Source organism: Suncus etruscus, chromosome 16 (genome assembly GCF_024139225.1).
Source record: "Suncus etruscus isolate mSunEtr1 chromosome 16, mSunEtr1.pri.cur, whole genome shotgun sequence".
Classification (NCBI taxonomy): Eukaryota; Metazoa; Chordata; class Mammalia; order Eulipotyphla; family Soricidae; genus Suncus; species Suncus etruscus.
Genome location: NC_064863.1, coordinates 34,313,312 through 34,332,642, shown reverse-complemented (window position 1 = coordinate 34,332,642; position 19,331 = coordinate 34,313,312). Strand labels below are relative to the sequence as shown.

The window sequence follows — 19,331 nt, the reverse complement described above, 5'->3', positions numbered from 1 at the left end:
AGTCCCCTTGGCAAACCTTCCATGTACGTTCCTATTAGAATAGAAAGAAAAAAAAAGAGGGTTTGAGTCTTTCTGTTTTGCTTTGTGTGATGATCCCTATCATATAGGAAGATTACTTGAAAGTTGAGGTGAGGGGTCAACACGCCATAGCCATCAAGTCCTCTCTTTCCTCTACCTGCTAGTCAGTTACCCCCCATCTCACACACATACACACACATACACACACACACACACACACACACACACATACACACACACAAACACACATACCATCCAACCTGAAGAAGAGACAGAAGCTGGGTTTAGCTCTGAAATCAGCCTCATGATTAAAGCATAAACAGTGAAAGTCACAATTTACCGTACTACTGTGGTGTCCGGCTGGGGTTGCCTTAGTCACTGGATGCTCTTGGCCACTTTGGGAACTGCAAGAAAGGGCAAGGCCTTAAGTGATAGGTACTCTAAGCTTCTGAGGGCATTTGTACAAGGTTGAAGATGAGGAACTGGGATTATTGTGAAAACTGGCGACACTTATAGAGGAAAAACATTCAAGGTAGGGTTTTTGTTTTTTATCTGCAATCAGGATCTCTCATCTTACAACACATAATCTTGAGCTCCACCCTCAGTTTATACTTCTGCACGATTGTGATCTGCTTGGGAAACGCTACTCAGAGGTGTCTTTGAGACAAAATGATTTTTTTTTTTTTTTTTTTTTTTTTTTGGTTTTTGGGCCACACCCTGTGACGCTCAGGGGTTACTCCTGGCTATGCGCTCAGAAGTTGCTCCTGGCTTCTTGGGGGACCATATGGGACGCCGGGGGATCGAACCGCGGTCCGTGCGCAGGCAAGGCAGGCACCTTAGCTCCAGCGCCACCGCCCGGCCCCACAAAATGATTATTATTGTGTCATGTGATTATAGGCTGACATTATCATTCTGGAAAAAAAGCTGCCCACGTACAATGTCAGATGTCTGTTAGGCGCCTGGTTAAATAAAAATAACTTGCTTCAAAGCAAACCACATTCAGAGTCCTTCACTAAATAGGGCCATAAACAGAGGACAGAGTCTGAAGTTCAAGAGAAGGCTCGATAAATTCTCACACCGGCAGATGAATGAGCTTCAGACGATGAGCTCAGCCTTGGAGACACTGTTGCTGTCTACTGGGGGACGTCACCCAAAGTGGACCTGGTAGCAGACAAAGGGAACTTCTTCCAGATCCACCAAAGGTCATTCCTGCTATCACAGCTCTGTCTTTCCCATGGGTCACCTTCCTGATGAGTCACACAGAACACAGTGTAGAGCAAACCGAGAGTCTCGCTCCAGGCATCATTTTTCTAAATCGCTTCTCTAAATCCTACCCATTTCCTCTCTGACAGCTTTATTCTCCATCCACTCACTCTTAAAAGTCACTGAATATCCATAGCCTTTGTGATTAAACTCATCATAGTTCACATGATTTTCACATGTTTGGTTTTTTTGTTGTTTTGGGAGGGATGGCACACCCAGCAGAGAATACTCCTGTTTCTGCTCTGGTGACCGTATGAGATGCTAGGGTTTGAACCTAGGTTGAGTATGTACAAGACAAACATGTTACCCCTGTATTATCTGTATTATCTCTCTGGCCCTGAAGTGATAGACTTTTAAGCACATGAGAGCTGGCAAGTCTTGTTTTCTTCATCAGAGAAAGAAATCTTGACCTCTTTAGCTTATTCTTAGGAGGGGAAGAAAGGCACCTTTCACATGCAATTACTGTCAGGTTTCAGCCTGTGAAAACTCTGCCTGTGCTCAGAACCTGGCTAACTCAGGAGTCCTCAGAGAATCAGTCTGTGATCACAGACTACAATAGCTTATTTAAACAACAAGCACTGAATTTTGATAGATCAGAGTCTGTGATGACAAATGTTTGGCAGGACAGTGTTTGACAGGTCCCAGGGGTCACCTGTGTCCAGGCCATCAAACAACTCTCCTTGGGGCTTGGTGGACTCAATCATTGGGCTCTTCAGACCTCTGTGGCTTGAAGCCGAACATTGTGACCATTATTAACATAACTCTACTTGTTACTTAGGCCAGAGTTAAAAATAAAACATTTTAAAAACCAATGGACTGGAGAGATAGCAAGCAGTAGGGTATTTGTCTTCATGCAGCCAACCCAGGACTGACAGTATCCAATTCCTAGCATCCCATATGATCCCTGAGCCTGCCAGGGGTGATTTCTGAGTGTAGAGTTGGGAGTAACTCCTGAGAGTTGTCAGGTGTGACCCCTCCCAAAAAAATTTTTTTTAAACTGGGCTGGAATGGGGAAGGGTAAAAAAAAAAAACTGGGCCGGAGTGATAGGATATTTGCCTTGCATACGGCTGACCCAGGATGAACCCAGGTTCAATCCCAGCATCCCATATGGGCCCCTGAGCCTGCCAGGAACAATTTCTAAGCGCAGAACTAAGAGTAACCAACCACTGAGCACTGCCGGGTGTGGCCCCAAAATTTATTTTTTTAATTTTTTTTGGTGGTTTTTTTGGGTCACACCCGGCAGTGCTCAGGGGTTATTCCTGGCTCCAGGCTCAGAAATTGCTCCTGGCAGGCATGGGGGACCATATGGGACGCCGGAATTTGAACCGATGACCTCCTGCATGAAAGGCAAACGCCTTACCTCCATGCTATCTCTCCTCCCCCCAAAAATTTATTTTTAAAAACTGATTTGACCCCAAGGTAGAAGAATGGGAATGAGAAAATCATAATGTGTGCTACTCTTTTTTTTAGAGGGAGTAGTTTGGGGGATATACTATATGGTGATTAAGGCTTACTTCTCAGGGATCCCTCTTTGAGGGGCTCATGGGACCCTATCCAGATATCAAAGTGGGATTTGATATTTACCAGCAAGGCACATCCTTTGACCTCTTTGGGTTTGTGGTTATTACATAAAATCTTTCTAGAACATAAATTAAAAATCCAATTTTTTTTCTTTTTCTTTCTTTCTTTTTTTTTTTTCCTTTGGTGGAGGGGAGAGAGGTTTGGCCACACCCAGCAGTGCTCAGGACTTACTCCTGACTCTGCACTCAGGGATCACTCCTGGAGGGCACAGGGAATCTTATGAGATGCTGGGGATTGAACTGCCTGCAAGTTCATTCAAACTACATTCAAAACAAGTGCCCTATTCTCTGTACATTTTCCTCCAGGCTCAAAAACTAATTTCTGGGGTTAGAGATATAGTATAGCAGGTAGGGTGCTTGCATTCCATGAGGCCAATCTGGGTTTGATGCATAGAAACCCCCAAGTCCATGAGGAATGATTCCTGAGTCTAGAGCCAAGAGTAACCCCTAAATATCATCAGGTATGGTCTCTGACTACTCCTGATGCGATCTCATGAAAACTACATCTCTAAGTGTTGATGACTTCAAATAGGCAGCAATAATAGTACCTACTTTACAAGGATACAGGAAAAGGAAATTAAATGAATGACTGCATATAGAGCACATAAAAATGTGCTTTATTGTATAAGATAATTATCACATAGCAGGTTCTACAGAAGTATTAAATGTTCTTATTACCTTGAAGGGCTTTTACAAGATTGTTATGAGTATATTATGAGTGCTAATTTAAAACAGTGCCCTGATAGACATTCACAAATAACATGAGTGTTGATGATATTATTTGCATCTGTAGGAGAGAAACCCAGAAAGGGAGCAATTATTTCTCTGAAATGGGAGAAAGGAGGGATGATTAGGAAACATATATTTGAAAGGTGACACCTGATTTGCTGAGGAATTAAGATCAGTGTAGACAGGACCGAATTGATAGTATAGTGGTAGGGTGTTTGCCTTGCACATGGCAGACCAGGAAGACCTAGGTTCAATCCCCAGTATTCCATATGATCCCCCAACCTGCCAGAAGCGATTTCTGAGCACATAGCCAGGAGTAACCACTGAACACTGCCGGGTATGACTCAAACCCCCCCCCAAAATAGAAAAGATCAGTGTGGACCAGTGTTTATCCCTGGTTTCTTTGTATATATTTGTTTACAACTTGGTTTCACCCAAAACAAAGATTGTCTTACTTGTAAACCTGGGTGGGTTTACTGCCCCATCCAGGGGTAATCTCTGTACCCAATAAAAACGGTAGTTCTGGCAGGCAGTGAGCTCCATACTAGGTAGAAGACTGCCAGACTGACTACACGTGTATCACCCTCAGCCTGGTCTGGTTTATTTCTTATATGACCCTGATTCAGACTTGTTCACCTGGACTTGGAGAAACGGTGTGTGGGGTGATTTTACAGACCAGCAAAGAAAGGAGGTGAGGGAAAGCAGGGGCATGAACGCACACGTGTGGTTTCCGGAAGCAGAAACTCACTCGAGGCAGGAAGTAGGGAGAAGTGGAGGATTTCTCATATTTGCTTTAGCATAACCCACAATCGGCATGTCAGCATCTACAGTACATGCTTAGTCTGTGATCAGTGAAGGTACATTTTGCACATCCCTGAGCACTCTATCTACTAGTTCCAAAGACTGTGAGCACCAGTTCTATCCCACGTTGTGATCTGCAAAGAGATTCATAATAATACATTGACCCAGATACAATTCCTGCCTGATGAAACTTAAACATAACAAGGGTAATACCAGCCATAAACCTCAATAAATGCATAGAGAAGAAACAAACAAAATGCCAGCAAAGGGCAAGTGTAATTTGTGATAGGTAAAAGTCAAGATAGGCTTTGGGAAGATCAGAATATTAGAATATAGCCCTAAAAACACTAGAGTTTGAGCCAGAGAGATAGCTCAGCAGGCTGAGCACATGTTTTTGCATGTGGCAGGCCTAGATTTGATCCACGGTATTGCAAGTATATATATATATATACTTGCAATATATATATATAGATTGTGTGTATATATATATACACACACAATCTATATATATACATATATATAGATATATAGATATAGATATAGAGAGAGAGACAGACAGAGAGAGACAGAGGCAGAGAGAGTCCCTGAAGAACTCCAGGAAGGACCACTGAGCATAGAGCCAAAAATAGCCTCTAAGCAACACCAGGTATGGTTCAAACACAGGAAAAGAAACAACTGAGTGAGATACACAGAGGTAAAAGAGAAAGAGAAACATGACCAATGAAAGAAAAATTAACAAAATGCAGAAGATGACTCTGGTGGGCCCTTCACAGAGAGCTGAATGGGAGACAAAGCTTTATTTATTTATTTATTTTTGCTTGTTTGAAGGCCATACCTGCTGTACTCAGGTTTTGTTCCTAACTCTGTGCTCAAATATCACTTCTGGCAGAGATTGGGGAATCATATGAGATGTCAGGTATCAAACCCAGGCTGACCTTTTACAAGGTAAGTGCTCTCACCACAAAGAGTACAGTTAGAAAAATAACTACATTGAGAACTATTATAACAATGTGAATGAATGAGGGAAGTGGAAAGCCTGTCTAGAGTACAGGTGGGAGTGGGGTGGGGAGGAGGGAGATTTGGGATATGGGTGATGGGAATGTTGCATTGGTGAAGGGGGGGGGTGTTCTTTACATGACTGAAACTCAACCACAATCATGTTTTTAATCAAGGTGTTTAAATAAAGATATTAATCACACACACACACAAAAAAAGGTAAGTGCTCTACTCACTGAACTATTGTTCAAATGAGACACTGCTTTAGAAAGATTGTTCCTGAGGTAGACTGGATGACTGGGAGAAGAACACAGTTTGGAGGTGTCTGTTGGAATATAAAAGAGTAGAAAGAGCGGGTGTTAACTCTAGAGCAGGCACTGAGAATGCAAAGGAGGAGAGGGGGTCCAGAAAGATCCATGAGGAGTGATTGACATACAGGCCTGAGGAAAGATGACGAAAGCCCCCCAGTTGGAGGCCTGGGAGGAAGTCAGTGGCAAACGGGAAACACCAAAGAGAGATGCTCTGTGAGACAGGGAGGAGAAATTACTCACCCAATAGGGGGTTTTGTTGGACAGCTGGAGAGGCCATATTAAAAGGGAAATTGGAAGAAAAGGGAAGAAGCAGTGAAGACAAAAGTATTTCTCATTCTCCCATGAATGTGGACATAAAATCCTAGTACACACGTGTTCTTGTCTATGTGGTTTAGATAAAGGATGGACAAATGCTATCCAAAAAAAGAAAGAAGATATTTGGGTAAATGACTATCCCTCCTTATAATTATATCCTTTTAAATAGCAATCTAGGAGCCAGAGTGATAACACAGCTAGTAGGGCACTTGCCTTGCATGCAGCCAACTTGAGTTTAATCCCCAGTATCCTATATGGTCCCCCAAGCACTACCACGAATGATTCCTGAGTGCAGGAGTAATACCTAAGTACCTTTGGGTTTAGTCCCAAAACCTAGGAAAACACACACACACACACACACACACACACACACACACACACACACACACAAAATAGCAATACAGGGACTGGAGTTGTGAGTCCAGTAAAGTACTGGCCTTGCATATGTGATGCCCTGGGTTCCATCCCCAGCACCACACACTAAAAATGTGCTTTTATAATTTAAATTTTTAACAATAAAATGACAACCTATACTAATGGTCACCATAAGACAAGTCTTCTGAGACAAATGAGGAGAAAAATAAACAGGTTTCAAAATGGTGCTACAGTATGATTTTAATGTCTGAATCATAGCAATGTACACCAACATGGTGAGGTAGCCATGGCACCTCAAGTGTAGGAAATTTTTATTTTCTTCTCTTTTATTTGCATTTAAACAAATTTCATTCAAAGGTTATGTGTCTAGAATGTGGATATAATCATGGTTTGAATCCCAGTACCACATATAGTTTCCTATGCACAGAGCTGGAGTAGTCCCTGAGTACTCCATGTGTACCAAATTAAAATAAATAAATAAATAAATAAATAAATAAATAAATAAATAAATAAAAGAATTAAACGAACTATTTCTAGGACTGGGAGTGGATCCCTAAATACAGAACCAGGAAAAGCCTCTAAGGCCACCATCAGGACTGGGTCAAACCCTCCACCCATCCCCAAATTATTTCTACAAGAAACATATGTTATTGATACAATTTTGAAGTGTTTTATGTCTTAAGTTTGAGTTGGGTGGAGAGAAGGCTAATATTTAGGACCTCTTGACAAAGTAAAGACTTTCTGTGAGTCTCCATGAGTATTAAAAACAAAAAATGTTTTATATATGAACAGAAAAATTTATTATAATTTGGGATTTTAATTGGTTTTTATGATAAAGCCATATGGTTATGATCAGATTAATGTTTATGGTTTTCATTACGAAGTCACTGAACCCTGGGATCCTCCACCACTGTCCTATTCACTTCTAGTGTACTTCTTTCCCCCGCTGCCTACTCCCCCCACCACTGAGTTTTCTCACTCAAGGCCAAGAGTCTGTCCATGATCAATGTTGTCTATTCCCTTGTTTTGCCTCTCTAAAGACCACTGAGGAGTGAGATTTCCAGTATTTTAGAAAGATGATTTTGTTTAACATTCCTAGCCACACATCCCTTCTGATTTCTGGTTCCTTTTTTGTTTGTTTTTTGTTTTTTTGGGCCACACCCAGTGATGCTCAAGGGTTACTCCTGCCATTCACAAATCGCTCCTGAATTGGGGGCCATATGGGACACTGGGGGATCGAACCTCGATCCCTTCTAGGCTAGCACGGGCAAGCAGATGCCTTACTGTTTGCGCCACCGCTCCGGCCCCTAAAGTAAGTGGATTTTTTTTTTGTTTGTTTCTGGTTCCTTTTTAAACGTCTGTTCAGAAAAAGATGAATATGAGTTACCCTCAGGGACAAGCCCAGCTCTTGTTTTTCATAAGTGAAACTCTGGGTCTCACATATGCAAGGAAGGACTGTACAACTGAGTTACATTTCTGGACTCATGAATAAGATTTCAAAATCCTTCTTATATTTTTTAGGCAGAGAAATTTGAATATGTTCCTGGTATTAGAGGAAATTAAGGAGCTAAAAGACAGTAAGGAACAATTGCAAATTTTGTTTGAAGAGCTGTATTATAGCTGTATTAGATAGATGGAGGAACACTTTGGTTCCTAGAGCTTATTCCTTAGCTCTGTACTCTGGAATCATTCCTGGTGGTGCTCAGGGGCTGTATGGTAGCAGGAATTGAGCCAGGGTTGACTGCATTCAAAGCAAGCTACCTCTCCCATTTGTTATCTCTCTAGTCCCTATAATCACATACATAAACTTTTAAGTTATTAAGTGATAGAAAAAATAAACATGATGTCTGGAAAACATGATGTTTTCTATTATTCCAGAAAACAAAAAAAACAAAAAAAAAAAAGAGGGCTTGGCTGTTGAAATTTGATGACAAGTACAGAGGGAGAAGCATGAGTATTAATCATACTTTCATATGCTTGAAACTTTTCACGATAAATGTTTTGTTTTGTTGGTTTTTGAGTTTCACCCAGTGATGCCAGGGGTTACTCCTGGCTATGCACTCAGACTCCTGGCTTGGGGGACCATATGAGATGCCGGAGAATTGAACTGTGGTCCGTCCTAGATTAGCACGTGCAAGGCAGACACCGTACTGAGTGTGCCATCACTCTGGCCCCTCACGATAAATGTTTTAAAAAGGTGAACCTGTTTCCAACAGCACTTCATCCAAGTTGTAGTCTTATTCGCATTGTTAGTAGCAAAGTTCAGCAAAATATCAACTCCACCCCCAAAACAGTTTATTGTGTTTTTTAAAAGTAATTGAAAGAACGTAACTGTATCCACTGCGGAAGACAAAAGAACAAACCCGCCCCTAGCTTGCCTTGCATGTGGCTGACCCAGGTTCAATCCCTGTTATCCCATATGTCCCCTGAGCACAGGAGGGATTCCTGAGTGGAGAGCCAGGAGTAAGCCCTGAGCACTGCTGGATATGGCCCCACAACAAAAACATACCCGAACAAACAAACAACACTGAATAAATCAGCAGCTAATGAAGAAAAAGAAAAACAAAAAACATAGACCTGGCCAAGACATAAAAAGCAAACCCTGGGACTAGAGAATCAGTAGAGCAGGGAAGGTATTTGCTGTTGACTCCCTGATTCAATTCCTGGCACCAATTCCTGAGCACCACCAAAAGTGATCCCTGAACATAGAGGCAGGCCTAAGCCCTGAATACTGTCAGATGTGGTTTAAAAAATAAAGCAGCAAAAAGAAAACTCTGAACCCCAACAACAAGCTCTATCTGCCTCTCAAAAAGAACAATAGCATCTAATCTGCTAAATTAGGGTACACTCCAACCAAGGATCCAAAGCTTCTGAGAGAAAACCTCTTTATATCCTCTCGTATATAGTGACCTTCTCCTACTCCCCATCACCACCCCTCAATTCTGCAGAATTATCCCTTTGCAAGAGAACAAAAGTCATTATGAAAGGACTTAAAAAGAAAAGAAACTGGAGAGTAAAAAATGAATTACACATCCAAAACCAGATCACAAACCAAAGTAACTGAGAGTAACAGGGATTCCCTCTGTCCCAGAGCACTTATTTTATTTTCATTCTCATCTGAAAAATGCCGTTGCCATGCAGAGTTTTGGGGTGGGGATGCCCCTTTTCCTCAGATCCCTCCAGATCAGAGAGCATCTGCCTGATCTGGGCTTGCTATGAAGAGAGTAAGTCAGCATGAGGTCGGGATAGAACCATCGGGTCTGAGATTCCTCCTACCTCTGCATTCCTTGCAAGATTCCACAGCCAGCCACATCCCCGCCACCTAATGCCAGTGCAGTGTCTTGAAGCACCATTATTTACTGATTACTGAGATAATTAAGGCCTCATACTCATCTGCTCACTCCTCATTTGCTCTAGGACACATACCATTTTTACAGACGATATAAGTAGTACCAAGAAGATAAAACAATAGTACAGGGGGTAGGTCACTTGCCTTACACATGGTCAACCTAGGTTCTATCTCCATCACCACCTATGGTTCTCTGATCACTGCCCGAAGTGATTCCTAACAAAGAGCAAGAAAAATCCCTAAGCAATGCCAAGTGTGGGCCCAAAAGAAAAAAACATGTAATACCAAAAGGAAATTAAAATAAATTTCATTCACATACCTGATAGAATTGTTCTAAAATGCTGAAAGAACTAAAGCAGAAAACCAATTGCCATCTATAACTCAAAGCTGAGAGACATTACTGCACCTTTTCCTGTTTCTCTTTTTACATCAAAATTTTTTTCCAAAATGAATACTGCTTACATGTAGCTTGGCATCTTGCTTTCCTTAGTTAAAAGCAACTACATAAATACTGCCTACATTCTTAAAGTTATCCACACCTAATTTTAGTGGCAAAATAGTATTTCATTTAAAATATTTATTTAACGGTAGCACTAGTTAATCAGCTGCCTACTACTGAGTATTTTAAGTTTTTTTATTTCTATTTTATTTCTAGTGAACATTTTAAAATAAATGTGTGTATATATTTATGTAATATATGGTTTTTTTAAGTCTATGTAGCTATGTTGTATATGTAGTAACAACTGGAGAGAAAATGATTCAGCCTAGAGGTTCTTAAAAAGTTCTTATTTATTTCATAAAGTCTCTGACCCTCCTCCATTTCAAGGACTGCTGTTCTCTAGAGAAGCAATGACTTCATAGGGACAGAGAAGGCCATGACCCAGCCAAAGCAAAATATACTTCATTGTAATGAAGTCAGTCCCTATAGAGTTAGAATCCTCCTGAATAAGATCCTAAATTAGAGAGAAAGGAAGCAACATGCTGCCTACAAATAACCCCACACATGCTTTGCTGCCACCATTGAAGCAGAGAAGTGCAGAATCCAGGAAAATGTGAGCGAGGTGCATGCTAAGGTCAGAGCAAGGATAGAGGGGATAGCAGGGGCAGTGAGGAGTGACCTTTGAGATGGGGTCTTAGACAAGGGGAAGAAAAGGAAGAACGTGGGGTTGGCAACCAGGTTCAGACAGAGGAAGTGACTGGTACTGGGCATGCATCCAGCAAAGGTAGTGTGTTTGAAAGGTAGAGAGTTGGCTTTAATGGCTGAGGCTCAGTTGAGGTGACATTGAAAAGGACATGGGCCCATTGTGAGTGCCTTCTATGCACATTAAATCTAAAACAACCTTCATTAAGGGGCTAGAGAGATAGTCCAGTAGATAGGGCATTTGCCTTGCTGATATGGGTTTGATCTCTGGCATACCATTTAGTTCCCAAGCACCTCTAGTGGTAATTCTTGAGTGTAAAGCCAGGTGTAACCCCTGAGGATCACTAGGTAACGGCCAAAAAAACAAACAAACAAATAAGTAAATAAATAAAAATGAAACAACTGCCATAGCTTTTTCTCTCATTGCTTTTCTGTTCTGACCCATATCCACTTCTCTAGCCACACAGGACTATGAGACCCTAGTACTACCTGCCCTCTTCTGACTATATAACCTTTCACATGGGACCTGGAGAGATTGTTCAGGGGATAAAGTGTTTACTGTGCATGCAGCTATCCATGTTTAGTTTCCCAGCCACTGCCAGAAGTGACCCCTGGAGCGACCCTTAAGCAACTCCAACTATGGCACCAAAACAAATAAACAAACAAAAACAACAACAATAATACTATCCTTAATGGTGCTGCCCTCAGGATTTTCTCTGCTCTGGAAGACATGGTAAATAACTGCTTATTCCAGTGTCACTCCTTCAAGTAGGCTGGAAACCACCAGAAAACTCCTTTTCTCCTTCAATTGCACTTACTAGTTATGTCAGAACTACTGCAAAATTCAAAGAATATGAAAGTGGGAAATGCCTTTCTCCTATGTATTTCCTTTATGGTATCCCAAGGTCTTTTCCCAGAGACCCCATTGTTTTCCATATCCCATGCATTACTCCAAAGCTATTTCATTCTGACATGCATTCACCTGCATGTAGAAAGGAGCAGATTATTATATTACCCTCTCTACCTTTCTCTCTTATAGTTCATAGAACTTTTTTTATCTATCAATAGACATTGAGATTTCTGCTTTCTTCTAAATTTCTTTGAGAGAGTACTGAGCAATACTGCTTCCCATGAAAAATCTGAAAACATTAATATAATACCAGTCACAGATGGAGACAATACTTGAGGCAGTTTTAACTCATTGTTTCACTACATTGGGTGTATTCAATGGTCAGACCTGGCTTAACCACTAACTATGGGAATGGACCTTACTGAAATTAAGTCTCTTTTAGATTTTAATTTTTCATTTGTAAAGTGAGAACTTGAACTTAATGGGTTCTAAACTTTGTTACATCCCATCAAAAGAAAGCACGCACCAGACGTGGTCTTTTCCTTCCCTGGTGCAGGGCTTTCCTCTTCTAAAAGAATTATTTGCCAAAAGGCCCGCTTAGCGAAGTCAATCATTTGACCCTTTGCGTGGATCGTTGATGATAATTCCAACATGGCTGTAACATTACATCCTTTCTCTATTTGGCCACTATAGAAATCCAGCCTCAGCTCTCCTACAGACAAAGAAATGTCAGTATCAAAGCCCGCCAAAAGTCTCCTGCTGAGCTCTCCTGTGATCTCTCTCTCTCTCTCCCCCCATTTCCTTAAAGGTATCTGGTTTCTCTTTACCTGTCTTTTCATATGCTAATTCTAGCTCTAATCTCATTGGTTCATCCCCTTTTCTTTTCTCCCTGGCTACGCCCCAAAAATCCGTCTATATAAGGCCCAATTCAAGGAATAAAGCCTCTCTCTGGCCTCTCTCTCTCTTGTTTTCACCATGTAATTCTGTGTGGTTTCATTTATTTCATATTTTATAATGCATATTTCATATTTATCCGCTCGTGCATCCGCTTGATTCTCAGTGAAAAAATAAACCCACTAAGGTTTGCTTCAGGGACTTTTATCTAACTATGATAAAAGTCCGCAGCAAAACTTCATGTTTCTTTTTTTTTTTTTTTTGTTAGTTTTAGTGCCACATCTGGCAGTGGTTAGGAGTTATTCCTGACTTTGTACTCAGGAATCATTCCTAAAAGTACATACATTGGGAACCAAATGCGGTAGTAGAAATCAAAACCAAGTTGGCTGTGTGCAAGGCAAGTGCCCTATCCATTGTACTATCTCACTGGCCCTTCTTCGTAAGTATTGATATTGCATGCAGTTCTCTGAGCAGGCTATTAACAGAAAAGAGTTAAAGGGCAGAGCTTCCAAGTTTGTCAGTATTTGCAAGTTTCTGCAAGTTTCTCCAGTCCCAGATTTTTCCTCTGATTTATCCTTCCTTATGCACACCCACCTGGATCCCGAAGCATTCATGCTAAACAAAAAAGGGGGGTTTGCATCAGCTAAACTAAGCACAAGAGGGCCCCCAGGAGGTTCTGATTTCAAGATAGTTTCGTTGTCTTGGATTTATACCAGAGGGAAATAGAATTTGGTGCTTTTTACATGGAAGCATACCTCAGCTCAATTTACAGTTCACTGACAGAACAAATGACTAATAGAGAGAACTTGCAAGTACTGAATATCTTAGCATGTCTTTAGAATCTGACGAGAAAATCTACAAAGGCCAAGAACCAAAGGTGAGTGTCCTTTGGGCTTCACAAACTCCCTCACTTCTCCAATGTCTCCTTATGACCCTCTAGCTGAAACAAGTAGTCATTGGCCACCCTGGCTCCCAAGTGCCCACACCAAAGACAGAAACTCTACAAAGCATATCCTGTACCCCCAAACTTTTGATACACTGTCAAGGCAGTGCTACAATACAAGTGGTGGCATGGAGATGGTTTGGGTAACCACTTTCTTTCAGGGAAAAGTGTAGCTCTCACTCACATGTTCACAGCTCTTGGCTCTATGCTCAGAAATCGCTCTTGGCAGGCTCAGGGGACCATATGGGATGCCGGGATTTGAACCACTGTCCTTCTGCATGCAAGGCAAACATCTTACCTCCATGCTATCTCTCTGGTCTCACCAACTAATATTTCTTACTTGAAACTTGGAAATTTTTAGATATTTTATAGTATTGCCTAGAAAAATAAGCATAAAATGCTACAAGGAAATTTACCTATTTTATGTCAAAATGAATAAAACATTTACAAATTGCCTACTAGGCATGTCTTTCAAAATATTTGAAAGTCAATTATTTCTAAATTAAACATTTAAGATGCATAAAGAAAATGTGCTTCTTAAAAGATCCCTTAGGGTGTCTTTTCACATGTCATAAATTTAAAAATAATCATCTATGTTCATCACTCCAATATTTTGTATTTTATTTAATTTCTGATACTAATTAAAGCTAATTCATTATTATTAAAAAAAAAAAAACAGGAGAGAATTGATAGTGACTAAGAGTTCCTTAGAGTTTCATCAGGAGTGATCCCTGGGTAAAGACCCAGGAGTAAGCCCTGAGCATCTCTGAATGTGTCCCAAAAGCAAAAAACAAACAAACAAACAAACAACAATAACAAAAACACAAACCCCAAATGAAACAACTCCCAAACCTATTTAATAGGTCCAACATTTCTTATTAAAAGTGATTTTCTATTACCATTTTCGCATCCGGCCAGTTCCATAGACTCAATCTATTCTTGAAAGAGATGTAAACCAAGCTGTGAAAAATTATGGGTACAGTGGCTACATGGGAGAAATGGTGGAACAAATCCCCATTTGGCTGAAGCCATGCCAGTTGCACCTATCATCATCACTGCTTCACCAATGGCCCTGCTTCACCACTTCATTATGGGTCTCTGCAGATATACCAATCTGATCATAATCCAGGTATGCCAGCATTTGGACTGACATCACCAGGACTTTTTTTTTTTGGGGGGGGGTGTTTGGTTTTCGTTTTGTTTTGTTAGGGGCCACACCCAGTGGCACTCAGGGGTTACTCCTGGCTCTGCACTCAGAAGTCATTCCTGGCAGGCTCGGGGGACCTTATAGGTTGCCGGGAATCAAACCCAGGCCTGTCCAGGGTTGGCCGCCTGAATGTGTTATTGCTCCGGTCCCACCAGAAGTTTTTTTTGAAGTGAGTGCAGGCTCTTTTTTCCTACCTTCCCATAAGTATGGAAGGCCTGGCAGCTGAAAAAATGCCCATAAAAACCAGAATATCAGTCACAGTGCTTGGAATTCCTGGATATTGTGCAACCACATATTTGGCTGTGACCATTTCAAATCTTTTAATATCGTCATTCCAGTAGGAACACACCAATTTAGATGCCAAATTTGTGAGGGTTTTTTTTTTTTTTTTTTTTTGGTGGGGCATACCCTTGAGGATGCTTGGGGGCTCTCAGGGGCTACTTCTGGCTCTGCACTCAGAAATTGCTGCTGACTAGCTCAGGGGACCATATGGGATGCTGGGATTGAAATGGGTCAGTCCCAGATTGTCAGCATTCAAGGCAAAATGCCCTACCGATATGCTATCGCTTTGGTTTTGCCAATGTGTATTTAAACCAATGTGTATTTAAAATGTTAAGAAACCAAAAAAATAACAAAAGATCAATTAGCAGCAAGAGTTTATTAAATCTTCTGACAAAGACTTAATCTCACTGAGAAATGCAATGATTTTCATAAATTTTCTTGTTGCTGTATTTTTTTTCTTCTTTTTCTTTCTTTTCTTTTTTTTTTTAATAATTTTGCTCCCACTAACTTGGGAACAAATGTATTGTGTGTGATCAACTATGTAATACATGGTCTTTAATAAAGTAATTTATGTATTTTGAAGTAATTTACATAAAAAAGAAAAATCACATAGTAATTCAGTGAAGAATAAGTTTAAAAAATTTTGTTGAAACAATATATACCTTTCAAATATAATCTAAAAGTCTATCTCAATTATGGACACAAATATATATATATTAAAAATAAATATTAAATAAAAATTTTAGAAATAAATATGAAAAAGTGATTTTCTAGGGCCTGGGGCTGGAACAGGCCCCAAGTCCAATCCTTACCATCACGTGGCCCCTATGTATGGCAGGACCTAGGCAATACCAGATTGCTGACTGAAACATTGAACTGAGTATTGCTGGGAGTGGCTTCCTGATCCTGCCTGGCATTGTAAGAAAGACCTTCTAAAAAAAGGAATTTTCTATGACTTACAGAGTTCAAAATCCCAGAATCCCTCTAAATCTAATGATTCTTAAAATCTTAGAGAAAAAATGGAATTGACTTAGGGTTTTTCTAAGCATTAGATTATGGTCCCCTGAGCCTGCCAGGAGTGATTTCTGAGCGTAGAGCCAGGAGTAACCCCTGGGCACTGCCGGGTGTGACCCCCCCCAAAAAAAAAAAGATTACTTCAAATGTCAAAATTGGAGCTGAAGTGATAGCACAGTGATAGGATGTTTGCCTTGCAAGTGGTCAACCCAGAACAGACCCGGGTTAGATCCCCAGCATCCCATTTGGGGGCCTGTCAGGAGTGGTTTCTGAGCACAGAGCCAGGAGAAACACCTGAGCACCACCAGGTATTGCTCCCTCCCCCCAAAAAAGTCAAAATCTCTGGACTAGAGAAATAGTACAGAGGTTAAAACACTTGCCTTGTACAAGGCAGACCCTGATGCAAGCCCCTACAGCCTACACCATACCTGAGCAAGCACAGAGCCAGGCATAAGACCTGAGCACCACCAGGTATGACCCCAAAATAAACAACAACAACAAAAAAAGCCAAATTCTCACATCAATATTATTTTACTAGCTTTATTAATAACTTCATGTCATAAATTGACTTTAATAAGGGTCTTAATCTTATCTTAAAATCATTTTAATTTTGTTATAACATTTATACCAATTTAGAAAAAAATCTTAAAATCCCAGGTAATTTTGTCATACACTATATTAATCTTTAAAAGTGACTTTATAGGTGGCTTTCATTCACCGATGAAATATAGAGAAACAAATGAGTATCAAACAATGACAAACCTATGGCCTTGGTTTACAAAACTGAGATTACCAAATGTGGAGGGAATGGGTAAAGATAAGGAAAGGGGGTCTAGAGGTAACTAGGTGTCAAGGACTAATTAGCTGTTATACTAAGGAATCTTCTGGGGTCCCTTGAAAGTTGGTGCACAGAGTGGAGGTGGGAGACTGAGGCCATAGGCTCAAGTTGGGTTCAAGCTCTGTTCTGTTTATTCAAAGCAAGAAATAAAGTGCCTGTATATGTAATGAACATATATCCGCACATACACACACATATATATTGGAGGAGTGGGAGAACCAACATTTAAACTCCAAATAGCGTGAATGAATGTTAGATACATTTTATTTGTTTATTTATTTATTTATTTATTTTGTTTCCAGGTCACACCCTGCAGCGCTCAGGGGTTACTCCTGGCTCTATGCTCAGAAATCACTCCTGGCAGGCTCGGGGGACCTATGGGATGCCGGGATTCAAACCAACTTCTGCAGGCAAGACAAACATGCTACCAGGGCCGGAGAGATAGCATGGAGGTAAGGCATTTGTCTTTCATGCAGGAAGTCATGGGTTGGAATCCCGACGTCCCATATGTGCCTGCCAGGAGCAATTTCTGAGCATGGAGCTAGGAGTATCCCCTGAGCACTGCCGGATGTGACCCAAAACACACACAAACACACACACACACACACACACACACACAACCACTACCTTCATGCTATCTCTCCAGTCCCAGATAATTTTTTTAAGTATGAACATTCCAGCCCTCTAAAAAAAGGAGACAGTTAAAGGGGGAGGCATACGCTTGGCATACAAAGGACCACAAGTTTGATCCTTGGCACTGCATGATTCCTGGTGGGTGACCCTCAGTTCTGTTCAGAAGGCCTCCCAGGAAAAGAAAATCAGAGCAATAACTCAACAGCTGAAGTGCTTACTTTGCATGCAGGAGACCCAGATCAGTTCATGGCGCCACATGTTCACAGCGCACAGTTTCTGTGCAAGACCAGAAGCAACCTCTGAGCACCAAGCCAGGACTTGCCCCTGATACCACTGGGTGTGGCCTAGAAAACAAACAGACAAAACAAAACAAACAGACCAGAAAGCAGAGAAAGATTTAAGACAATATAGCTTTAGGAATCTAAAATAGCCTAACAGTAAAAGCAAACAACCAAATAAAACCCCAAGAAAACAAAACAAAATTTAAATACAGAAAACAGGTTGATAGAAGTTAGAGGTTAGGTTGCACCAAATATTTGAAAGTGGCTCAGAAGACACAAACTTCCAATTAAGAAAGAGCAATGCACAACTTGCTGATTCAATACCACACATTGTATTTATCATCATAGGAAAAATATTTCTGTAAACGAACTAGTTCCTAACTTCTAACTAGTTAAAGTTGTTAACCAAGTAACTAGACTTACTGTAGTGATCAAATCTGTATATTGTACATTGGAAACTCATGTCTCAAAAATAAAGTGTCATTACATATATTTACAAATTCTCACTAAGTTAGGTCACAAGTTGCAAAATAAAAATGCCTATGAGTATAGGCTGAAAATACTAATGATCGTTTTTCATAAATATAACTGTACAATCATGCCTCTAAACTGAAAGCCACAAAAGTCTAGACACTATTAGAAGAGACACTTTTTCTTTTTCCTTCCAGATAATATGTGTGAGGGATCATTTCTGCATGATATCAAACTGGTAACCTTTGGGGAAATCCAAGATGACTGGTTTGGGTTTTGAACTTTCAATCCAGATTTTACATTGAACCCCTGAGGCCCCACAGACCCACTCACCAGGCAAGTGTATTTTTATGGTTCTAGAGTTTAACAGAATCACTGATGTCATCTACATTTTGAAATTTCTTTTCTTTTTTTTTTTCAGGCAAAATCCACAATTCCTTTACTTTATGAGATAAGAAAATGCAACACCCCCCCCTCCAAAAAAAAAGAAAACGGTGACCGAAGACTCAGAAAAGATCCACCACCCTTCACTCACTCAAATGATACTTTAAGCAACATTCACTTGAAGCTTCTTTCTGAAGACTTTGCACATTTTTGTAGCAAAAACACTAGCATGGTGGCTTTCATTATTTTGTTTTGCTTTGGGTCACACCCAGTATGCTCAGGACTTACTCGTTGCTTTAATTAAGAGATCACTCCTGGCTTGGGGGACCCTACAGGATGCTAGGGATTGAACCCAGGTTGCATGAGCCTTACCTGCTGTACTATCTTTCTCTTCCCAAAATGGTAGCTTTTTTTTTTTCATCTGCAGTTTTTTTTTTGTTGTTGTTGTTGTTGTTCTGTTTTCATTTTGGATCACACCCAGCAGCACTCAGGGGTTACTTCTGGCTCTATGCTCAGAAATTTCTCCTGCCAGGCTCAGGGGACCATCTGGGATGCCGGCATTCGAACCACCATCCTTCTATGTCTAGGGCAAATGCCAAATGGTAGCATTTTTAATGTGTAAGCCTTTAATGTCTAAGTTAAAGTCATATATAGT

At 40.7% G+C, this 19,331-nt stretch overlaps 1 protein-coding gene and 1 long non-coding RNA gene across 2 annotated transcripts in view; one reads left to right on the top strand and one right to left on the bottom strand.

The window, feature by feature from the left end:
• The window catches only part of LIAS (lipoic acid synthetase), a 939,974-nt gene that overhangs the window by 274,923 nt on the left and 645,720 nt on the right, over positions 1-19,331 (bottom strand). The window lies entirely within an intron of this gene.
• Positions 1-19,331, top strand: part of LOC126032527 (uncharacterized) — an 891,448-nt gene that overhangs the window by 434,028 nt on the left and 438,089 nt on the right. The window lies entirely within an intron of this gene.